The following is a 23,822-nucleotide window of genomic DNA, read 5'->3' as shown; positions in this document are numbered from 1 at the left end:
AAGATTATTTTTTCTAAATAATATTTTGTCAAAAAGTCATTTTCGATACTTTTTGTCTCTAAATTGACTAGCCCGGATCTACAGGCATTACAATTGTCTCCCCTTAGGATGATTACGTCCCGGAATCGTCAACGTAACAGGGCTCGTATAATATCTCAATACGTCATCTCTTCATCCTTGGTAATAATTATAACTTGTATATTCCTTCAAGTCTATCTCTTAGACTTATTGACTGTCAGCAGTACTCGATCGTGCATCTGCTTTCTATCTCAAGTTAGACTCCAAATTATGAGCTACCATCATGTGATGCACGCTTAGACTCAGGTCTCTTATAGTTATATTCCAAAACAGACTATACCTTCCTTCATGTTCTAATGTGATATAATCGCATTTTAAAAGGTAGCATTTCTAGCTACAAGCAAGTTTTCGTGATACCTATACTGATCGCTCTTTATTCCAATCTTCCGTCTTAAGTCAGATCCTACATCGAATTTGATTTTCTAAACCACATAGCATACTCAGTGTAGTTGGACTCATTTCTATATAACTACTAGGGTCGGAATATCAACAATCTTTTTAGTCATTACCGAAACGATGGTAACGACATACTTGAATAAAACGATATCAATTATTAGCTTCTTGGTAACCTTGTGACTTTCTCTGATCCAAGTGTGAGTCCTGTGCTTCCGGTAGTATATGCATCTACTACCTTTCACACCTACTCACACTCGTCCCAAGTATTGTTTCACAGTTTTCCAAGTCACGATACAAGAAAATCACATAACAGTTTAACACATCAGATAGCAAAATGAAGGCTTCATTATTTCTTGAAACTATTACATAGGTGTTCAAGTTTACCCAAGAATATGCCTCTAATAGGCTACATCATATTGTTCTATCTCTTAGGCTACCTCATAACTCGATCTTCGGGTATGGATTCCTCATCCTTGGTTCCTTGCATGGTTTTTTGCCTTGTCAAGGATCATGTGGATTTCCGTTGGCCTTGGTGGTGTGTTTGGCTTTGCTGCTTCGGTTTTCTTTCGGCAATTTCTTGACAGGTGGCCATTGCCTCCACATCCGTAGCATACCTTATCATTATGTGTGCAGTCCTTCGAATAGTGACCAGTCCTTCCACACTTGTAACAAGTTACTTCTTCGTTGCACTTCCCATAATGCTTCTTCTTTCATTTATCACACCATCTCGCTTCACCTCCTTCTCCTCCTCCAAGGTTTGAGATTTTTCTCTCCTTTTTGGACCTTGAAGATCCTTCAAACTTTCGCTTCTCTCCTGCCTTATCTTTTTCTAGAACCTTTTCTCTTATCTGGGTCTCTACGTTCTTAGCTACCCTAACAGCTGTTTTCAAGGTAGTTGCCATTTTTACCATTGGGCAAAAGTCAGTGGGCAATCCTTTAGCAAATATATCAATCTTGGAGAGTTAACTAGGAACCAAGTAGGGAAATAGCTTCATCCTCTCGGTGAATGCGTTGGCAGACTCATCAACACTCATCTTCCCTTCCTTCAGGTTCTGAAACTCATTGTTCAGGTCTATCAGATCTATCTCTAAGCAGTACTGCATTTTCAACTGTTCCAAAAACTCTTCCCATGACATCCTTAGCGCTTCTCCACATGGCATTGTATCTGCCAGTAGCTTCCACCGGCTCAAGACTCCTATTTTCAGCTGTCTTATTGCGAAGACAGTCTTCTGTTTCTCGCTACAGCTGTAGGTCTCAAACACCATCTCCATCTCGGAGATCCAATCCATAATCTCAACCGGCTTTGGGCTTCCTGAGAGACTTGTTGGTTTCGCACCCAAGAAATTCTTGTACATTCGCTCGTCCTAGTCATTTCTCCTTTTCGGCCATCCCTTCGTTCACCTTGAGTCCCCACTTGACTCACTTGGCGGCGGTAGTTCCCTTCCTTCGATTGTTCGGGAATCAGTTCGGGTTGCTCAATGGGCATAGTAGGTTCATCCATATTCAACATCTACCTCATTTCTTCCCTTTGTTCAGCTAACGTATCCCGAACCATGGATTGAACTCCAGCCATGGTGATTGGCTCGGGTATATCATCTACTACGATAGGTATTTGCTGAATCACCAGGGGTTATTTCCTCTTCCCATTTGCATTCCCAGCTCTACTGCGGGTTCATGCCATTTTGATCTATACACCGAATAAGGTGAATCTAGATCTTAATTTAGAGTTGACATTTAAATCATCATTATCACTCCGAAACGTTTATATGCTAGTTCTAATATCGTATTCATACGTTTAGAATGCAAAACACATAATAGATCCGATCAAACTATAGCATAAACCATAACAAATCATTTAGCACGTAAAAGAAATTTAGGCATCATTCCTAAAACAAGCTAGTGCTTGTGTCTATTCAGGTGTATTACCTAAATCTATTAGACACACTCCTCACAATCATCACTTAGCATTCTATGTTTAAGTCTAGAAATTTCCTACAAATTCCTAGTTCGCTTAAACTAATGCTCTGATACCAAATGTGACATCCCCATTTTCATGGCCAGAAAAGACCGATTTTGTTTATGTTTTATAAAAATCAGAGTACCTCTTTTAATAAAAATGTTGCGGAATTTGTTCCCAGTAAAACATGATAAATACGGTATCAACGCATTTCCGAAGAAAAGTATTTTTAATTTATTTTAAAACATTTGGGATGTCATCGTCAATACAGAAACATAAGCATAAATATAACTTATATTTATTTACACTAGTGACTTACATATCTTTAGTCTCTCAATGTAATGTGACTTCATCTCAACACCTGTAACATAAATAAACTGAGTAGGTCAGGTTGGGAAACCTGGTGAGTACATAGGGTTTTCAACACACTATAATATAATTATTATGTTTAAAAAATCAAACAGTCGACCTAATTACTCATCCCCATTATCTTCTTTACTCTTAAGGATCTATCCTAAGAGTCATCTATCCCCCATTCGTTCATTTTGAAATCCTTTGCTTCCAGAGTTATAGGACTGGCACTGAATCCATAGTTGTTAATGCTCGTTCGTAAAGCACTAATTCCATAGCTGTTGGGGTACTAAATCCATAGCTACCAGTGTTTATGTAATAGATACTAAGTTTATAGCTACCGATTCCTAACAGGTATTAAGTCCATAGCTACCAGTGTTTGTCCAATAGGCACTAAGTCCATAGCTGCTGATGTTATTTGTTAGGCACTAAGTCTATAGCTACCAATGTTTACTCACATAATCTTTTATCTCTCATCATTCATCTACCCATCTCATACCAAACATACTTGTATATTTAAAATACATATACAGTTAAAATCATTTAAAACACATATAAAAACGTTCATCCAGCATAGACAACAAGTATTCAGATAATATGCATACATAGCACGTAGGCTATATAAAATACTTCATATATATGTTTAACATGAAAGTAACTATGCACTCACAATATGTAATTTATATTAAATACTTCATCTTTATGTGTAAGATGAAAGGGACCATGCACTCACAACATATAATTTATATTAAATACTTCATATCAATGTGTAAGATGAAAGGGACCATGCACTCACAGCACTAAATTTATATTAAACTAGGTTACAACCTGTGAAAACCACGGGTAAAAGATTTATAATATTTTATTAAAATAATAAGATATAAGTTTTATTTAGATTTTTATATAATCAGTTTCTTTGTTTTGTTTCAATGAAAAAGAAACGTAGTTAATTACCGATGTAACACAAATGTAAAAATTTCTTCAATATATCTAAGCTACATCACAAACAATTTAAGAACGATTTGAATAAATAAGAAAGAAATTTGAAGTTTTTAAAAAATATCATCATAATTCCAAAAATATGTACCATCCAATTGCTTGGAAATGCGTATAAAAACATCACATTTCCATTTATCTTTAAGAAATTAAAGAAAGGGCTATATTAAGAAATAACAATATACTTTTATTAATTTATGTATTATAAAAACCTACTTTCGTTTATTTCATTTCAGCATTGTACTCTGAAATGTCAAATGTAAATAAATTAGTACTGAAATATGTAAGCAGCCATACCAAAAGTCAAGTATAGCACAAGTTCGAAATGTGTTTATATGTTTGACAGTAGAATAACATCAAAAAAATGATTCCTTTAGTGGTTATTCAATTACCACTAAACTTCACTTCTTTAGCAATCTGGAAAATGAAAAGCAAGTGTGAAATTATCGTATAAGAAGAAATTAGATTAAAAAATATAGAGTAAAAAAAGGTCATTATAAGAATCTAGCCTCCATGGCCAGGTGTGTTCCAACCTTCATTTTGGTGATCACATATTGGGATCATGGAAGAGGCAAAAGGGATAATTTCACAAAAACTGAAACGGAAATTAGGGATCATGGAAGAGGCAAAAGGGAGAAAATTTTCATTTAATCAAGCGATTAATCTAGATAAAATTAATAAAAATCTAAATTACCTAAAAAAATCTAAAATCTATTGAACTTCAAATCACTGGAGACTTCAAACTATCAAAATAGAGACTCCGAAATTGAAATAGAAGAATTTATATTACAAAAAAATGGAGTTTGTAGAAGATAAAACTCAGATAAAAAGTATAGAGACATATGTACAATATATGTGATAATGTATTCCAATTATTTTCATCCCCTCCAAAGAACAAGAGGATTTTAGCTATGAGTCGGGCATTACAGGACAAAACTTCGTTGTTGAATTATTCTAAGAAAGATTCGTGCAGCGCTTCAGCGCTCACCTTACTATACTATCACTATAGAAAGAGAAGTCGAATCATGAGGGACCGAAATGCTCGGGGGATAAGAAGAGAAAGACTCTTGAATCAAGAGAATGGTGCAAGAAATATGGGAGCCCAAGACTCTTATTTATACTAATTAAATTCTCAAAAATTACCCTCCATAATTACGTAATGACCTTTTAGTTATATAAACAACTAAACACCCTTATAATACTGTTTTAAATAGATTTAACGATATTTGTACTAAAATAATGTCGAAAGAACTCAAGATTAGTCTTATAATGACCGCATCGTCGATACCTTTCTAATGATATATAAATATGTATATATATATATATATATATATATATATATATGTGTGTGTGTGTGTACGTATATATGATTTATACTATTATTTTAATACGTAAATATGCTATTATAATTTGTAACTCGTTTATACGAACTCCGTTTTTGACATTATTTATATCCACACGTAGGTGGAGACGTGCTTTACAAATTTCGTTTAGACTCCGTCGGCTAATTTTGACTTCTTCATCCGATGTCCATTTTCATCTGTCTTTTTATCGTTACACTACTAGTAATGACATCATCGGTTCTCGTTTAGGTTTTGTCGGCTAAAAACCACTCGATCTAATATTTGAGTTTCGAGATGTAATTTGCTAATCCGAAACTTCGAAAAATCATAACTTCCTCATACGAAGTCAGATTTGGGCGTTCTTTTTATGAATGATTTCGGTTTAACGTATTCTACGACTTTCGTTTAGATCGCTAAGGGTAAATCCCGCTCTATCATAAATTCACTGTTTATTTTTCCCAGTATCGTGTCGGTTCCATCGCGAAACTTCAACGGGTCATAACTTTTTAATTATAACTCGGATTTTGGCGGTCTTTATATGTACGGAAACCTTGTAACATATACTACAACTTGGTTAAGATTATTTTTTCAAAATAATATTTTGCCGAAAATTCATTTTCGACACTTTTTGCCTCTAAATTGACTAGCCCGGATCTACAGGCGTTACAATTATCTCCCCTTAGGATGATTACGTCCCAGAATCGTCAACGTAGCAGGGCTCGTATAATATCTCCATACGTCATCTCTTCATCCTTGGTAATAATTATAACTTGTATATTCCTTCAAGTCTATCTCTTAGACTTATTGACTGTAAGCAGTACTCGATCGTGCATCTGCTTTCTATCTCAGGTTAGACTCCAAATTATGACCTACCATCATGTGACGCACGTTTAGACTCAGGTCTCTTATAGTTATATTCCAAAACAGACTATACCTTCCTTTATGTTCTAATCTGATATAATCACATTTTAAAAGGTAGCATTTCTAGCTACAAGCAACTTTTCGTGATACCTCTACTGATCGCTCTTTATTCCAATCTTCCGTCTTAAGTCAAATGCTACATCAAACTTGATTTTCTAAACCACATAACATACTCAGCGTTGTCGGACTCATTTCTATATGACCACTAGGGTCGGAATATCAACAATCTTTTTAGTCATTACCGAAACGATGGTAATGACACACTTGAATAAAACGGTATCAATTACTAGCTTCTTGGTAACCTTGTGACTTTCTCTGATCCAAGTGTGAGTCCTGTGCTTCCGGTAGTATATGCATCTACTACCTTTCACACCTACTCATACTCGTCCCATGTATTGTTTCACAGTCTTCCAAGTCACCATTCAAGTTCACCCTAGACTATGCCTCTAATAGGCTACATCATATTATTCTATCTCTTAGGATACCTCATAACTCGGTCTTCGGGTATGGATTCCTCATCCTTGGTTCCTTACATGGTTTTCTGCCTCATCAAGGATCATGTGGATTTCCCTTCGCGTTGGTGGTGTGTTTGGCTTTGCTGCTTCGTTTTTCTTTGGGCAATTTCTTGACAGGTGGCCCTTGCCTCCACATTCGTAGCATACCTTATCGTTATGTGTGCAATCCTTGGAATAGTGACCAGTCCTTCCACACTTGTAACAAGTTACTTCTTCGTTGCACTTCCCATAATGCTTCTTCTTGCATTTATCACACCATCTCGCTTCACCTCCTTCTCCTCCTCCAAGGTTTGAGAATTTTCTCTCCTTTTTGGACCTTGAAGATCCTTCAAACTTTCGCTTCTCTCCTGCCTTATCTTTTTCTAGACATTTTTCTCTTATCTGGGTCTCTATGTTCTTAGCTACCCTAACAGTTGTTTTGAAGGTAGTTACCATTTTGACCATTGGGCCAAAGTCAGTGGGCAATCCGTTAGCAAATCTATCAATCTTGGAGAGTTCGGTAGGAACCAAGTAGGGAAATAGCTTCATCCTCTCGGTGAATGCGTTGGCAGACTCATTAACACTCATCTTCCCTTCTTTCAGGTTCTGAAACTCATTGTTCAGGTCTATCAGATCTATCTCTAAGCAGTACTGCATTTTCAACTGTTCCAAAAACTCTTCCCATGACATCCTTAGCGCTTCTCCACATGGCATTGTATCTGCCAGTAGCTTCCACCGGCTCAAGACTCCTATTTTCAGCTGTCTTATTGCGAAGACAGTCTTCTGTTTCTCGCTACAGCTGTAGGTCTCAAACACCATCTCCATCTCGGAGATCCAATCCATAATCTCAACCGGCTTTGGGCTTCCTAAGAGACTTGTTGGTTTCGCACCCAAGAAATTCTTGTACATTCGCTCGTCCTAGTCATTTCTCCTTTTCGGCCATCCCTTCGTTCACCTTGAGTCCCCACTTGACTCACTTGGCGGCGGTAGTTCCCTTCGGGAATCAGTTCGGGTTGCTCAATGGGCATAGTAGGTTCATCCATATTCAACATCTACCTCATTTCTTCCCTTTGTTCAGCTAACGTATCCCGAACCATGGATTGAAATCCAGCCATGGTGATTGGCTCGGGTATATCATCTACTACGATAGGTATTTGCTGAATCACCGGGGGTTATTTCCTCTTCCCATTTGCATTCCCAGCTCTACTGCGGGTTCATGCCATTTTGATCTATACACCGAATAAGGTGAATCTAGATCTTAATTTAGAGTTGACATTTAAATCATCATTATCACTCCGAAACGTTTATATGCTAGTTCTAATATCGTATTCATACGTTTAGAATGCAAAACACATAAGGTTTCCAGATCCGATCGACAACAAACCATAGATCCGATCAAACTATAGCATAAACCATAACAAATCATTTAGCACGTAAAAGAAATTTAGGCATCATTCCTAAAACAAGCTAGTGCTTGTGTCTATTCAGGTGTATTACCTAAATCTATTAGACACACTCCTCACAATCATCACTTAGCATTCTATGTTTAAGTCTAGAAATTTCCTACAAATTCCTAGTTCGCTTAAACTAATGCTCTGATACCAAATGTGACATCCCCATTTTCATGGCCAGAAAAGGCCGATTTTGTTTATGTTTTATAAAAATCAGAGTACCTCTTTTAATAAAAATGTTGCGGAATTTGTTCCCAGTAAAACATGATAAATACGGTATCAAAGCATTTCCGAAGAAAAGTATTTTTAATTTGTTTTAAAACATTTGGGATGTCATCGTCAATACAGAAACATAAGCATAAATAGAACTTACATTTATTTACATAGGATTTTCATCCCACTATAATATAATTATTATGTTTAAAAAATCAAACATTCGACCTAATTACCCATCCCCATTATCTTCTTTACTCTTAAGGATCTATCCTAAGATTCATCTATCCCGCATTCGTTCATTCTGAAGTCCTTTACTTCCAGAGTTATAGGTTTGGCACTAAATCCATAGCTGCTAATGCTCGTTCGTAAAGCACTAATTCCATAACTGTTGGGTACTAAATCCATAGCTACCAGTGTTTATCTAATAGGTACTAAGTCCATAGCAACCAATTCCTTATAGGTACTAAGTCTGTAGCTACCAGTGTTTGTCCAATAGGCACTAAGTCTGTAGCTGAAGATGTTATTTGTTAGGCACTAAGTCTATAGCTGCCAATGTGTACTCACATCATCTTTTATCTCTCATCATTCATCTACCCATCTCATACCCAACATACTTGTATATTTAAAATACGTATACAGTTCAAATCATTTAAAACACGTATAAAAAAACATTCATCCAGCATAGACAACAAGTATTCAGATAATATGCACACATAGCACGTAGGTTATACAAAATACTTCATATATATGTGTAAGATGAAAGTAACTATACACTCATAACATGTAATTTATATTAAATACTTCATATATACGTGTAAGATGAAAGGGACCATGCACTCACAACACATGATTTATATTAAATACTTCATATCTATGTGTAAGATGAAAGGGACCATGCACTCAAAACACGTAATTTATATTAAATACTTAATATCCATGTGTAAGATGTAAGTAACTATGCACTCACAACACGTAATCTATATAAAATAATTTATATCTATGTGTAAGATGAAAGGAATTATGCGCTCACCTGAGATGGTGGTGATTCGGTACTCGGACAATGCTTTGTTTACATTTAAATAATTTCCTTCGACGAAACCTAGTATTTTTACCCCTAGATTTTAGTCTAATATATACCGTGACTAATTATTAGTTTTATTATTATTATTATATAAGCGTTTAAACAATACTTTCGAACCACTATGTCCAGACAGGGGCCAGACATATAACACCGGAGCGGAGGACAATTTTGGCGTATAACACTTCTGAAATCCAACAACCCTATGCGGCCCTTTAAACCAGATTCCCCGTACCGCGAGTACTTAAAAAGATATTATAACGACACTTATATAAGTCATAATAATAGCTCAAATATTTATGATAAATTTATAATAACAATACTAATTTTAAATATAAACTATATTTAAAATAAGGTAGGCATAACTTACTTACAATGAGATTTTAGCTAGGAGTCGGGCTCTGCAGGGCAGAACTTTATCGTTGAATCATTCTAAGAAAGATTCGTGGAGCGCTTCAGCGCTCACCTTACTATACTAAAACTACAAAAAGAGAAGTCAAATCATGAGGGACCGAAATGCTCGGGGGATAAGGAGAGAAAGACTCTTGAATCAAGAGAATGGTGCAAGAAATATGAGAGTCCAAGTCTCTTATTTATACTAATTAAATTGTCAAAAATTACCGCCCATAATTACGTAATGACCTTTTAGTTATATATACAACTAAACACCCCTTATAATACTGTTTTAAATAGATTTAACGATATTTGTAGTAAACTAATGTCGAAAGAACTCAAGATTAGTCTTATAATGACTGCATCGTCAATACGTTTCTAATGATATATATATATATATATATATATATATATATATATATATATATATATATATATATATACGTACGTATATATGATTTATACTATTATTTTAATACGTAAATATGCTATTATAATTTGTAACTCGTTTATATGAACTCTGTTTTTGACGTTATTTATATGCACGCGTAGGTGGAGACGTTCTTTACAAATTTCGTTTAGACTCCGTCGGCTAATCTTGAATTTATTTTTGAAGTTATATTTTTAATAAGCCGGGACAAGATTGGTCCGTTAAAATGTCATAACTTCTTCATCCGATGTCCATTTTCATCTATCTTGTTATCGTTACGCTACTAATAACGAGATCTTCGATTCTCGTTTAGGTTGTGTCGGCTAAAAACGGCTCGATCTACTATTCGAATTTCGGTGTGTACACGGCTAATCTGAAACTTTGAAAAATCATAACTTCCTCATACGAAGTCAGATATGGGCGTTATTTTTATGGACGCTTTCGGTTTACCGTATTCTACGACTTTCGTTTATATCACTAAGGCTAAATCTCGCTCTATCGTAAATTCACTATTTACGTTTCCCGGTATCGTGCCGGTTCCGTTGCGAAAGTTCGACGGGTCATAACTTTTTCGTTATAACTCGGATTTCGGCTGTCTTTATATGTACGGAAACCTTGTAACATATACTAAAACTTGGTTAAGATTATTTATTCTAAATAATATTTTTCCGAAAAGTCATTCTCGACACTTATTGCCTCTAAATTGATTAGCTCGGATCTACGGGTATTACAATATCAACGGGGGCAAACGGGAGCGGAAATAGTTGCCCCCGCCCACAAAATTAGTTGTTTCCCGCGCCCCGGATCCCCGTTTACACAGCCCCTGGTCCCGCCCCTGGCTACCTCCATCTTCTCCAGTCCCACCCCCGGTCCCCCGGTCTATAGTCGTAAAATTGGATTTTTTTAGTTAAAAAAACTGCTTTGTTTTATGAAAAAAAAAATACTATTTTTAATAACTTTAAAAACTTAAAACTTAATCTTTTAGAAAGAAAAAATTTAAAATCCAACATGACGAGACAAACCATACATACGTATAGTTCTCTTCTAAAAACCAGCATAATAACAACAAAAATCGACAACACCACAACTACTATAATTAATAACACCCAACGCCAAAACATTTTGATATTACACAAGTAATGATAAAATTTATATATCAGACTGCAAGTGGATGTATGTTAAAATTGGGATATAGAAATATAGAATAGAACACAGCAGTACAACACCAAACCAAAATAATGATAAAATTAATTAACATGGACCAAAATAAAGAAGAATGGATGATACAAAATCTCAATACTCAAATCACTTATCTATATTTCGATATGGTACCACAAGTCAAACGATACACAACAACAATTTAGCAAACCGTAAGTTATAGTGCTACATAGAAATCGGAGGTGAGAAACAGATATTGTGAGCCAACAGTCGAGGGTAAAAAAAAGTTGAGGGTACATTACAGTATTAAAAAGTATCAAATATTCCATAAATCAAATTTTCAAGTCTCGATTGTATTTGTATTGGAAAATGAAAGAAGGAAATTAAGGGTACATTACTTATCGGGATGTGAAGTCACAGGCTGAAGACCGAAGACAGGTGAAAGGGTGTTGGCACTCGGCATGTGGAAGGGCGCCCACGTGAAGGTTGAAGACCGGTCAAATGCAGAAACATCTTGGGTGGCAGTTAGAGAAGTCACAGTTGTATTCTCGTCAATGTTTAGAGTCCAGTCAAAGACTCGATCACTCGAAGGTAGCTGTTTGTTGTCAATCGATCGTGAATTCGTGATTTCGATTTTTGGAAGAGTCGAATATGAAATAAAGCTAAAGGGCGAAGGATGAAGCGGTCAAGACTCGAGTTGTGTGAATTGTGAAGTTGTGAACTGTGAACCTTAAAATTAAAATCAGATTCCCATTTGTATTTTACATTAAATATATATTTTTTATAAAAATATAAATGGGCCCCCTGTGGGAGTATGGGACGGAAACACTCACTCCCGACCCCGGTCCCGAAAATAAACGGGGGTTACTCTCGCCCTTGCCCCCGCCCCTGCTCACGAATTTTTTAAAAAATTAGTCCCGTACGGTATCGGGGTCCTGTGGGGGTTTTTGACATCCCTAACCTGATTCCAATGGTAACAAATCTACATATCCTGAACTAGGCCTAACAGGTGGCAATCCCTCGAAAACTGCCCCTCCTTTCCGTATTTTGCACGCACTACCAGATCTATAAACTCTATAATGTCCCTTCCCACACTTTCCACATGCGCAGCCATGCAGGCCCCAAGACCTATAATCAGCGGTCTTAGGCCACTTCGGCGCAGGATGTGACTGCTGGGCCTGCCTCTGCTCTCTGAATTACAGCTCAACTCAAGCTCACGCCGCCTAGTGGCTTTCTTTAACTCCAGTAATATATCACAACTCTAGGTAGCAACAAACTGTCTTATGTCGGACTTGAGCATGCTCAGATAACGTGACATCTGAGCATGCTCGGAAGCAAACTCCAGGCAAAACATCGTCCTCTCAGTAAATGTACAGGTGATCTCCATCACCGACTCCAATCCCTGTCTCAAATCCAAAAACTCTTGTGCCACCCACTTGCGCTCGAACCGCAGAATATAATGGGAGCGGAACATCTCCTTGAACTGATCGGAAGTGACTGCAGCTCTCCACTCATATGAATATGACCCCATCATCAATCTCCACCAGTCCTGTTCCTGGACCTTAGCAGGTTCAGAGCACACCTGACCTTCTGGTCAGTAGTACATGAGGATGTCAAAAAGCATCCCTCAATGTCAAATAGCCACCCCATGGCTATGATCTGGTCCTGAATCCCATCAATAGTCGGGGGCTTCATGTTATCGATGTCCCGATACTGAAAAGCATGATTTCTCCCCACCACCTGTAGCTGCTACGATTGTGTAGGCTGCAAAAGCAGCCATCTCGGCAATGGCTGTATATCGCTCATCAAAGTACTCAACCAAGGCGATCTTCATAGACCCAAACATCTCCGGCAACACAGCCCGGAAAAGTGTACCAATCTCATCATGCAAGATCTCCTTAATCCTAGCATCCAACTCATCTGGTCTCATCTAACCAATGGTCTCGGGAACCACTGGTCCAAATCCAAACCATGCTGAAAATATACCAGGAAAATATTAGAAATCTAATATAATAATGGGAACCAACTCCAAACCAAAACCATAGAGTTTGTGACTTCCTCGATGTACGTACGGGTCCTGTGCTTTCAGTAGTACGAGCCCGTACCACCTTCCATACCTACCCATATTTGCATCAAGTATCATCACAACGCCCTAACAATATACATAATCATAGGCAAGCGCTTAATCCTCACTCCTAGAGGAAGGCTAAATATCTCATAACTTGTCGACTGACCCCGCACAACTGATCTATGAAACTTCCACCAACCTGCAACACTCATGTATGCTAGTAATACATGACGTTGGACCCTATAGACATTCGAATATCTAATCCTACCCTAAGTCTCATCAAATAAGAACATGGAATAAGGCCAAACCAAACATTCTCAGGCTATAAGATCTTAATTATGTACACATATAATGCATACACTAAACAACTATAGTAATGATGTCAATTTCATATAAGGAAAACCATAGGCTATCAGGCATTATATAATCAAGCAATTCTATCATGCAATTCCTTAAGAAATGTACCATAGTGAATTTCCAAAATAGTTTTTTCATTTTTAAACATAATAAATTTCATAAGAACAATTTCAAAACCCATTGTATCACATATTATCACAATAAACAACCCCAGAATCTCAAGTACATAAATCCTCATCAGTTTGTACAGATCATGTCGGCACCTTCCCACAATTCTCGCTAGTACCTGAAACACATATCACATAACACGGTAAACATAAATGCTTAGTGAGTTCCTCAAAATAGCACATACAATACATACGCCACTCAAGGCCATAGCTCTATGGGACCTTCCGGTCCATGTGTCTCAGGGGACTTCCGTCCCAACCCTAGTAAACCTTCTGATCCTACCCGTAATGACCTTCCGGTCCGTCTCATCTTGACTTTCAGGTCCATACCCTGTCCACCTTCTATTCCATATCATGATGACCTTACGGTCCATTCCATGCTACTCACAACATAAAATAACATATACATATCACATATCAACATATATCACATACTCTGCATAGCATATAAGACCTTCCGGTCACACATAATTTCCCCTCTAGGTAAAGTATAGTGAGAAGACTCACCTCGTATGAAGCCAGATAAACTCTCTTTCTTGAATATCCTGACCTAGCCTCCTCCTATTAACATGATAACATCTCTAATCAAAATCCTCGAATGTTCTCATCTCTAATAATGGGTAGAAGACCATTCTACCCCTCTCCGACCTCTCTTGATTTAGCTTTGACCAAAACCCAAGGTCAACTAAAGGAAACTCTGGTCAACGATCAAACTTTCACCAAAATCGTCGAGTGCACATGGGTGACTCGGAGAGTCCAAGCGTGTCCTCTGTATCCTTCTAAAGCCTCACTCGACTCGTCGTGTGAACCATCCACTCGACGGGTTACCACTGGTCATGAATCGCGGGGCAACCCGATCCGACTCATCGAGTTCCCTTATGGACTCGACGACTTTCTTCCATGGCAACACTCATTCGACCTTCTGAGGTCAGATCTGTTTCTCTAGCTTATAGATCTGGCCTTCTAGCACCCAAAGTCACGTAAAGTTCTAAAATTAAGGCTCATGCATGGTGTATTTTGTTGTATACACCATTATGACTCCATTGAAGCTTCATAGCTTCAAAGCTCCAAGCTTACTCCCTCATGGCTACTTACTTTCAGGTTCTCTAGACCTTACAAGGTCCAGATCTATAAAATAACTAGAAAAAAGGTTTGGATGCATCCAAAACCCCATCAGTAAGGTAAAACAATTCCTAACTTAACCACCAAAGGAAATCTACTCAAACACAAGGGAGACAAGAGCTTGTACCAGATATGAAGCTTGAAATGAGGATGAAACTAATCCACCAAGCCTACTTTAAGATCGTTGCAAAAACCTTGACCTTCTTTTCAAAGAAATGACCTCCAATTAGCCTCTCACTCCTCTTTATCTCACAATTAGCTCTAGGATTTCTCTCAAGGGACAAAAACACTGACGGGAAGGGGCCAAGGAGGCTATAAGTGCCTTTAAATAGTCCTGAACCTGAGAGAACTAGGGTTTCTGATATTAGCGCTGACTCGGCGAGTCAGCTTGCCGACTCATCGAGTCCATTCATTTTCCACGTCACTAAGCCGCGACCCTATTCGATGAGTTAAGGTGCCAACTCGTCAAGTGACTCCACATAACATCGAAAATAAATATTCATTTTATCATACCTGGAAATCCATAGGTTACAATGCTCCCCCACTTAAATTAGATTTTGCCCTCGAAATCGCTCCTCCACATACATATCGAATCTACTAAACAAATGGCACCATCGATAGGATCTCATGCCACACAGCTTCCATCCTATCTAGACACTTAGATCCCAACAGGGATTCCCAATCCCGGAGGAAAACCAGCCCTTAAGATTCTCTCCAGACATATTTCGACAATCAGCTACCGATCATTCATACCAAACATAGCAACCATCTGAAACACGACCCAAGACATGGAACGGTTCACGTTCTAGTAGGGCTCGTCCATTGTACTGCTACCGGAACCCACCGAACAAAGAATTCTCAACTCTCTATCCTCAAACCCAAAGGAGTAATTGTGCTTGCTCTGAAGTGTCCTCAGACATCTAAAAATCATAAGCCTCAGCTCCATTCCTCGTATCCCTTTTTAACACCGAGTATCAGATCTGATCTCGACCCAACCGTCGAACCTCCAACCGTCTCCATGGTTTCCTTCTTACTATAACCACATTGGCCCAATGTGACACACAAATAACGTAGTTCGCTTAACCCTAAGCGAATCCTACATTCCTAATTGAAGATCGAATCACCCTGACCTCTGTCATCTGTTACTTATAGTTCCATGCAACTTGCAGTGCCTCCCGTACTCAAGCACTGACCCACACAGGTCTAAGACATCAGATGAAAAAGAATACTCTTCAACATGGAAACCACCTCAAAAACTAGAATCTCATCTCGCCTATCCATCAGACCACCAATGCTAAACTCAAACTCGAGATTTTGGTCTGACCTAGAGTTGGAACCATGCGTTCCAACGAACCACTCAACTTAAAACTCATTTCCCGCAACCCATGCGTACCTCACTGATCCCATTCTTTTGGATTGCGACGGCCACACCTTACTCAGAACATAATGATTCATTGTCATTGAGGAGACCCTGGTCTTGCCCCTGGTCCGACCACCAGGTTCCCAAAAACTCATAAATTAGGGCCACCCCATGCCTAAAACCCTTCTACGCCATGCTCTTATCAAAGACTACTTATCATAACAACTTCTTGCTAACTAGTGTGTACTACGTCTTCCCGTAGCATCACAAAAACCTCTGACTAATGAGTATTACGGCTTCCCTTAGCATCACAACAACCTCTGACTAGTGAGAACTATGGCTTCCCGTAGCATCACAACAAACTCTGACTAGTGAGTACTATGGCTTCCTGTAGCATCATAACAACCTCTAACTAGTGAGTAATACGGCTTCCTATAGCATCACAACAAACTATGACTAGTGAGTACTACGGCTACCAATAGCATCACATCAACCTCTGACTAATGAGTACTACGGCTTCCCTTAGCATCACAAAAACCTCTGACTAGTGAGTACGGCGGCTTCCCGTAGCATAACAACAACCTCTCACTAGTGAGTAGTACGGATTCCCGTAGCATTACAACAACCTCCGCCTAGTGAGTACTACGGCTTCCCGTAGCATCACATCAACCTATGACTAGTGAGTACTATGGCTTCCCGTAGCTTCATAGCAACCTCCGACTAGTGAGTATTATGGCTTCCCATAGCATTACAAAAACCTCCGACTAGTGAGTACTACGACTTCCCGTAGCATCACAACAACCGCCGACTAGTGAGTACTACGGCTTCCCGTAGCATCACATCAACCTCTGACTAGGTCACAATCTGCGAATCAATCATAGATAGGTTCATGCACTTACCCAAATTATGCATCACTATATCTAGCGGCAATCATCATAATAAAACACCATTCCCTGCTGCAATCCATATTCTTGGACAATCTCACTTGCTATCATTAACTGAAAGGGCTCCCACTGGAATCATCGATGCTTGACCCACCACTTGCCGTCTCCACTCAAGACTCAAAATTATCCGAAATCCAATACATTAAGTTTGGATACCTTGATACACCACATAGAACCTCACGATGTCTCGTCTCATCCACTGATCTTCCTGTTCCACAACCTGAAATTGGTTATCTAATGAACTTCTGCCCTTCCCAAGCTGAATAACAGCCCAATCATTGAACCATAATTTCTCAACCATCGGACTCACCCTACGAGCCAACCATCTTGAATTCACCGTTATGACCTCGAAGAATTCCCATTCACCCGTAGGTCTCCAACCAACGACCACTTACCGTGGAGGCACTCATCCTTTTCAAACATAACACATGCATTACCTCACTCTGCACCTCGTCTCAATCACCAATAACCCTAGGATCATGAATTTGTACCGCTGGTCTCTATATCCAGATCTCTAACCATTCTCGATCGAATCTATGATCCCCTCGATAAAATATCTGGTTCTCCCCCACTTAGTGTTCGAACCAACCCCAATCAGCGCACCAACAATCTATCCCACAAACTATTTCCACCAGTAACATCGCACCTACTCTTGGAAGGTGCTATGCAACGCTTGATGATCTCCCGAAAAAGATCGAGCAACTGCAAATGCCCTGAAGCACGGATGAAATCCTGAAAACTTCCCACCATCACTGCCTCTAGTCATTCAGAATCTCACACCATTCCATCACCAGACCTTGCAATAGTCCAGTATTAACCTTGACTCTTAGTCTGGAAGTAATGATCTACTGTACTCCTCATCATCGACTCCTCAACCAACGTTCCATCATGTCACTTATCATAAGAGTAGAAACCACATTTCCACTCTAAATACACATCAAATAAAATAAGGTCCACCGCCCTGATATACTCCTCTTGATCGTCCGACACTGCAGCTAACACATGCCCTGCTATTCTCAATTAGGGTGTATCCTGGTCCTTAACCATCTCAGTCCCCACTGTCTACTTGTTCAAGCTATATCTTTGCCTCACGGTAGACCTACTACCATATACTCTCATTGAAGATGACCATCCATGCAATCCCACGGGGCTCACCCCCAAACTCAAAAACCGAAATCTCAACACCTCTTATGTCTCCCATTAGAAAAAGAAATAGCACTACTTGGGTCACAAAAAGTGACCTCTCCACTATCGGCCGGTTGTCGAGCCCATATTGTATTCTCCTATAACGCACCATCCCTACTCATCCCTGACTCTTGCAACTCCAAATGGCATATCACCCACAATCCTTCAGAGCTCTCTCGATTTCCCCTTTCAAGGGACGCTCCACTAAAACTTGTTCATCATGGTCTTCTGGCCCCATACTCATTCACCTCTGATCTCAGTCTAGACAATTCCCACGGAATAACCGGTAAAAACCAGAAACACTAACCGCCACATGTCATTATACTCAAACCGTGTGGCCACCTCTCGATCTTCTATGAATCATGGTACCTGAACCATGACATCACTTCTCAATCTGCTACTTATCATGGTACTCGAACCATGACATCACCTCTCAATTTTCAAGTTGTCAATGTACTCGAACCATGACATCACTTCCTAATCTGCTACTAATCAAGGTACTCGAACCATCACATCACTTCTTAATTCGCTACTTATGATGGTACTCGAACCACGACATCACTTCTCGACCTGCTACAACTCATGGTACTCGAACCATGACACCACTTCTCAATCCCCTACTTTAGAATCCTCCGATTAGCCTTCCGGATAGCCGCGGTCATCTCGTCATGAATCATACAGTGAATCTCATCATCACTAACACTGCTGCTCCCTGGTATGTGTAGTGTACCAACCATGATGTCTCCCAACATAAAAGAAATTATAGACACGCTTGAGTATACTTACACTCGATCGCTCAGCCCTACTTGTTCCTTAGCATCCCAAAGATTCTTAATTGGACTACTCACTAATCCGGTGCTTCCAGTCGTACGAGCCCAATAATACCTTCCACATCACATCAGCATTCATTCGAAGTCCTGCTACAAGGATCCCATATAACAAGTACTCTACATCTCGCTAAGCATAGGCTACCCTTCGGCAGACTCCTCATAAGTTCCTTACTGCTACGCACTCACTCTCGAAGCATCTTATAGCAGCAGTAATCTCCTAGGCTAAGGCGTCACAAATCAGGCCACTCTAGTCCTAATATCAATACCACCTTACTCTAGCATGCATAACATATCATATCATATCTCATAACACATAATGTAAGGTTATTTTGGGAAATCACCGTTCGGGCGCTAGCTGATCGTACACACTGCTTCTTTCTGTTTTCCTCAAATTCTTTTACTTTTCAGAAAAAAAATTTCTCTTATGAAAAACTTTCTCAAATCCTCGGTTTTAGTTCAAATACACCCGAAGGTGCATCTGAATCCCTCAAAACCAAGGCTCTGATACCAACTTGTAACAACGTGAATTTCCAAAACAGTTTTTTCATTTTTAAACAAAATAAATTTCATAAAAACAATTTCAAAACCTATTGTAACACATATTATCTCAATAAACAACCCTAGAATCTCAAGTACATAAATCTTCATCGGTGTGTACAGATCATGCTGGTGCCTTCCCATAATCCTCGCTAGTACCTTAAACACATATCACATAACATGGTAAGAATAATTGCTTAGTGAGTTCCCAAAAATACCACATACAACACATACGCCACTCAAGGCCATAGCTCTATGGGACCTTCCAATCCACGTGTCTCATGGGACTTCTGTCCTAACCCTGGTAGACCTTCCGGTCCTACCTGTAATGACCTTCCGGTCCATACCCTGTCGACCTTCCGGTCCATATCATGATGACCTTCTGGTCCATTCCATGATACTTATAACATAATATAACACATACATATCACATATCAACATATATCACATAATCTACATAGCATATAAGACCTTTCGGTCACACATAATTACCACCCTATCTAAAGTACAGTGAGATGACTCACCTCGCATGAAGTCGAATCAACTCTCATGCTTGAATATCCCGACCTAGCCTCCTCCTATCAACATGATAACATCTATAATCAAAATACTGTCATGTTCTCATCTATAATAATGGGTAGAGGACCATTCTACCCCTCTCCGACCTCTCTTGAATTAGCTTTGACCAAAACCCAAAGGTAAACTGAAGCAAACTCTAGTCAACAGTCAAACTTTGACCAGACTCGTCGAGTGCACATGGGTGACTCGGCGAGTCCAAGCATGTCCTCTAGATCCTTCTAAATCCTCACTCGACTCGTCGTGTGAACCTTCCACTCGACGGGTTACCACTGGTCATGAATCGCAGGGCAACCCGATCAACCTCGTCGAGTTCCCTTATGGACTCGGTGAGTTTCCTCCATGGCAACACTCATTCGACCTTCTGAGGTCATATCTATTTCTCTAGCTTATAGATCTGGCCTTCTAGCACCCAAAAGTCACGTAAAGGTCTAAACTTAAGGTTCATGCATGGTGTATTTTCCTCTATACACCATTATGACTCCATTGAAGCTTCATAGCTTCAAAGCTCCAAGGTTACTCCATCATGGCTGCCTACTTTCAGGTTCTATGGACATCACAATGTCCTGATTTACAAAATAACTCGAAAATAGGTTTGGATGCACCCAAACCCCCATCAATAAGGTGATACAAGCCCTGACTTAACCACCAAAGGGAATCTACTCAAGCACAAGGGAGACAAGAGCTTGTACCAAATCTAAAGCTTGAAATGAGGATGAAACTGATCTACCAACCCTCCACTAAGATCCTTGAAACACCCTTGGCCTTTTTCTCAAAGAAATCACCTCCAATTTGCATCTCACTCCTCTTTAGCTCACAATTAGCTCTAGGGTTTCTCTCAAGGGATGAAGACACTGATGGGAAGGGGCCAAGGAGGCTATAAGTTCCTTTAAATAGGCCCAAATCCAAAAGAATTAGGGTTTCTGATAATAGTGCTCACTCGGCGAGTTGGCTTGCCGACTCGTCGAGTCTATTCATTTTCCACGTCACCAAGCCGCGATCCTACTCGACGAGTTAAGGAGCCAACTCGTCGAGTTACCCCTCATAACTTCAAAAATAAATACTCATTTTATCATACCTAGAAATCCGGATGTTACAAGATCCCTAGCCTATCACTAGCATGTTGTTCTAACATATCAAAACATCAAATATCTGTATCGTATTTTGGGGTCTACTTATTGGCTTCGGCTGATCGTACACATCACATCCTCCTTTAATATTTTGAATATCATTTGAAAATATTTTCCTTAGTTTGAGACTGGATTCATACGAGTGTTCCTCTAATTCACTCAAACCAAGGCTCTGATACTAACTTGTAACATCCATAAATTCATGAAAGTTTAAAAGTTTTTCAGACATTCATAAACACTATTTAAATACAAATTGTTTTCAAATAGTTTCATATTAGAGTATACCTGAAACAAAATCTGAAACTGTAAGCCCAAAGCTTAGTGTGTTCCTCCCACATCCCAACGCCATACAAATCAAAGAATATCATAACAAATAACATGCATATAGAATCATCAGTACGACTGGGTCGTCATCACCAGACCTTCAGTCTATCTGACCCACTATCAGAACCTTCAGCATGTCTAGTCTGCCCTCTCAGGACTTCAACATGTTTGGACCGTTGTCCGATCCTTCGGCCTAACTGGTACGTCATGATGGGTCTACAGCTTACCCGGACCACCCTGGGTCTATTGGTCTAGAGAACGAAGCAAGACCTCCTCAACCCACTCGCAATCATACAATCAACACATAAATATACATAAATATTGTATGCTAGCTAGCATGCACAAATAGTCAAATTGATTAACAAATCACTAATCATAGCATCATCTTATATACCAGGATACTGACCTAATAGGTCACTAACATAGCATCATCCTATATGCCATGATACCTAACTAACATGTCAATAACATAGCATCATGGGATAACCAGGATAACCATCATAAAAGGGCCAGCATTGGTGCATTTGACCCTATTAGTATAGTGAGGAAGACTCACCTTACAATGTTGAATGGAACTAAATACCCTTGGCTGCTAACCCACCAAAATTCCCAAACTATCACAATAAATGAACACCGATCGACAATTGGAATATCAACCTCGACTAAGGGCCCAAACATAGAGTAATACTACATTCTATCCTTTCCTTAAGTTTGGCCAAGGACCAACTCTAATTTCTTAATCCAGAAGCTCAATATATAAGGCCAATAATTGGCCCAATTTTACAAATTGGGCCCAACTCCTTAATTGTGCCTCATTTTAAGATCCATTACAAAATTGGCCCAAAACACAGCAAGGCCCATGTCAAGCTAGCCCAAAGGTGACCCAATCCCAAATTCCAAATCATCAAAAGCCCATCAAAGGGCATACGTTGGGCGTACTCCTCCTTGCTTTGACCATCATCGGGGTAGTTGAACTAGTACACTAGGCGTACAAAACTTATGCGGGGCATACACGAGTTTTACCAAAACTTTAATAAGTGCTTAATGGCTTATACACTTGAGCCCAAATTCCAAATCCATGGACTATAAGAACCTCAGAACCATAAAGTGTCAAACTTTAAGACTTTAGACGTCCAGAATGCCCTTAATACATGGTCTTATCCCATTAAGACCTTTCTACTACATGTATGTGAGACTTTTAGCCACTAGAACATCATTTATATCATTTAGAACCCTTTATAGGGCCTGAAAGGACAACTTAACTCATCCGAAAAACATCATTCACAAACTTGGGAGTTTTTGGGAGTAAAAGTGTATCATTAAGATATTAAGGCAAGATTTATATCATCTAAACATAAAGGCAATAGCTTTTTATCTATTGGAGCTTCTAGAGCACATAATAACCTCAAATCTACAAGCTTGCCTCACTTCTCCAACTCCATGATGTAATACCATCTTCTTTAACTACTCAAAACACACAGTTTTATCTCACACACTCAAGGAAGGGGTTAGGTTCGGGGAAAATGACTCAAATCTATGGAGGCTAAAATGATAGAGGGTTATAAGCTCATAAGGACGTTTATATAGCACTTAAACCCCAAATATTAGGGTTTCATCTGACACGAGTACACCCTGCGTACACAAGTGTATACCCAGCATACTAGGGCACGCTTAGTACGCTCAACGTATGCTTATATACGCACAACAAACTGTTTCTTGGTATAAAATTGCTATGTTAGTCATTAGGGCAACTCATGGCTATATCCTTATAACACCAAGGACTAAAAATGACAATTAATGCTCCTGCATCTCGGACTGTGGCTCCCAAGTCCACTCGTTTCCATTCTGATGCTACCATTGTACCTTTACCAGTCATCTGAATCTGACTCGGCTCCTCCGGAAGATCCAGTATATATGCCACCGTGCTAACCCTGGAAACAACCCGAAAAGGGTCCAATGT

Source organism: Lactuca saligna, chromosome 2, assembly GCF_052625555.1.
Source record: "Lactuca saligna cultivar CGN05327 chromosome 2, ASM5262555v1, whole genome shotgun sequence".
NCBI lineage: Eukaryota > Viridiplantae > Streptophyta > Magnoliopsida > Asterales > Asteraceae > Lactuca > Lactuca saligna.
Note: the sequence above shows the minus strand (reverse complement) of the source record.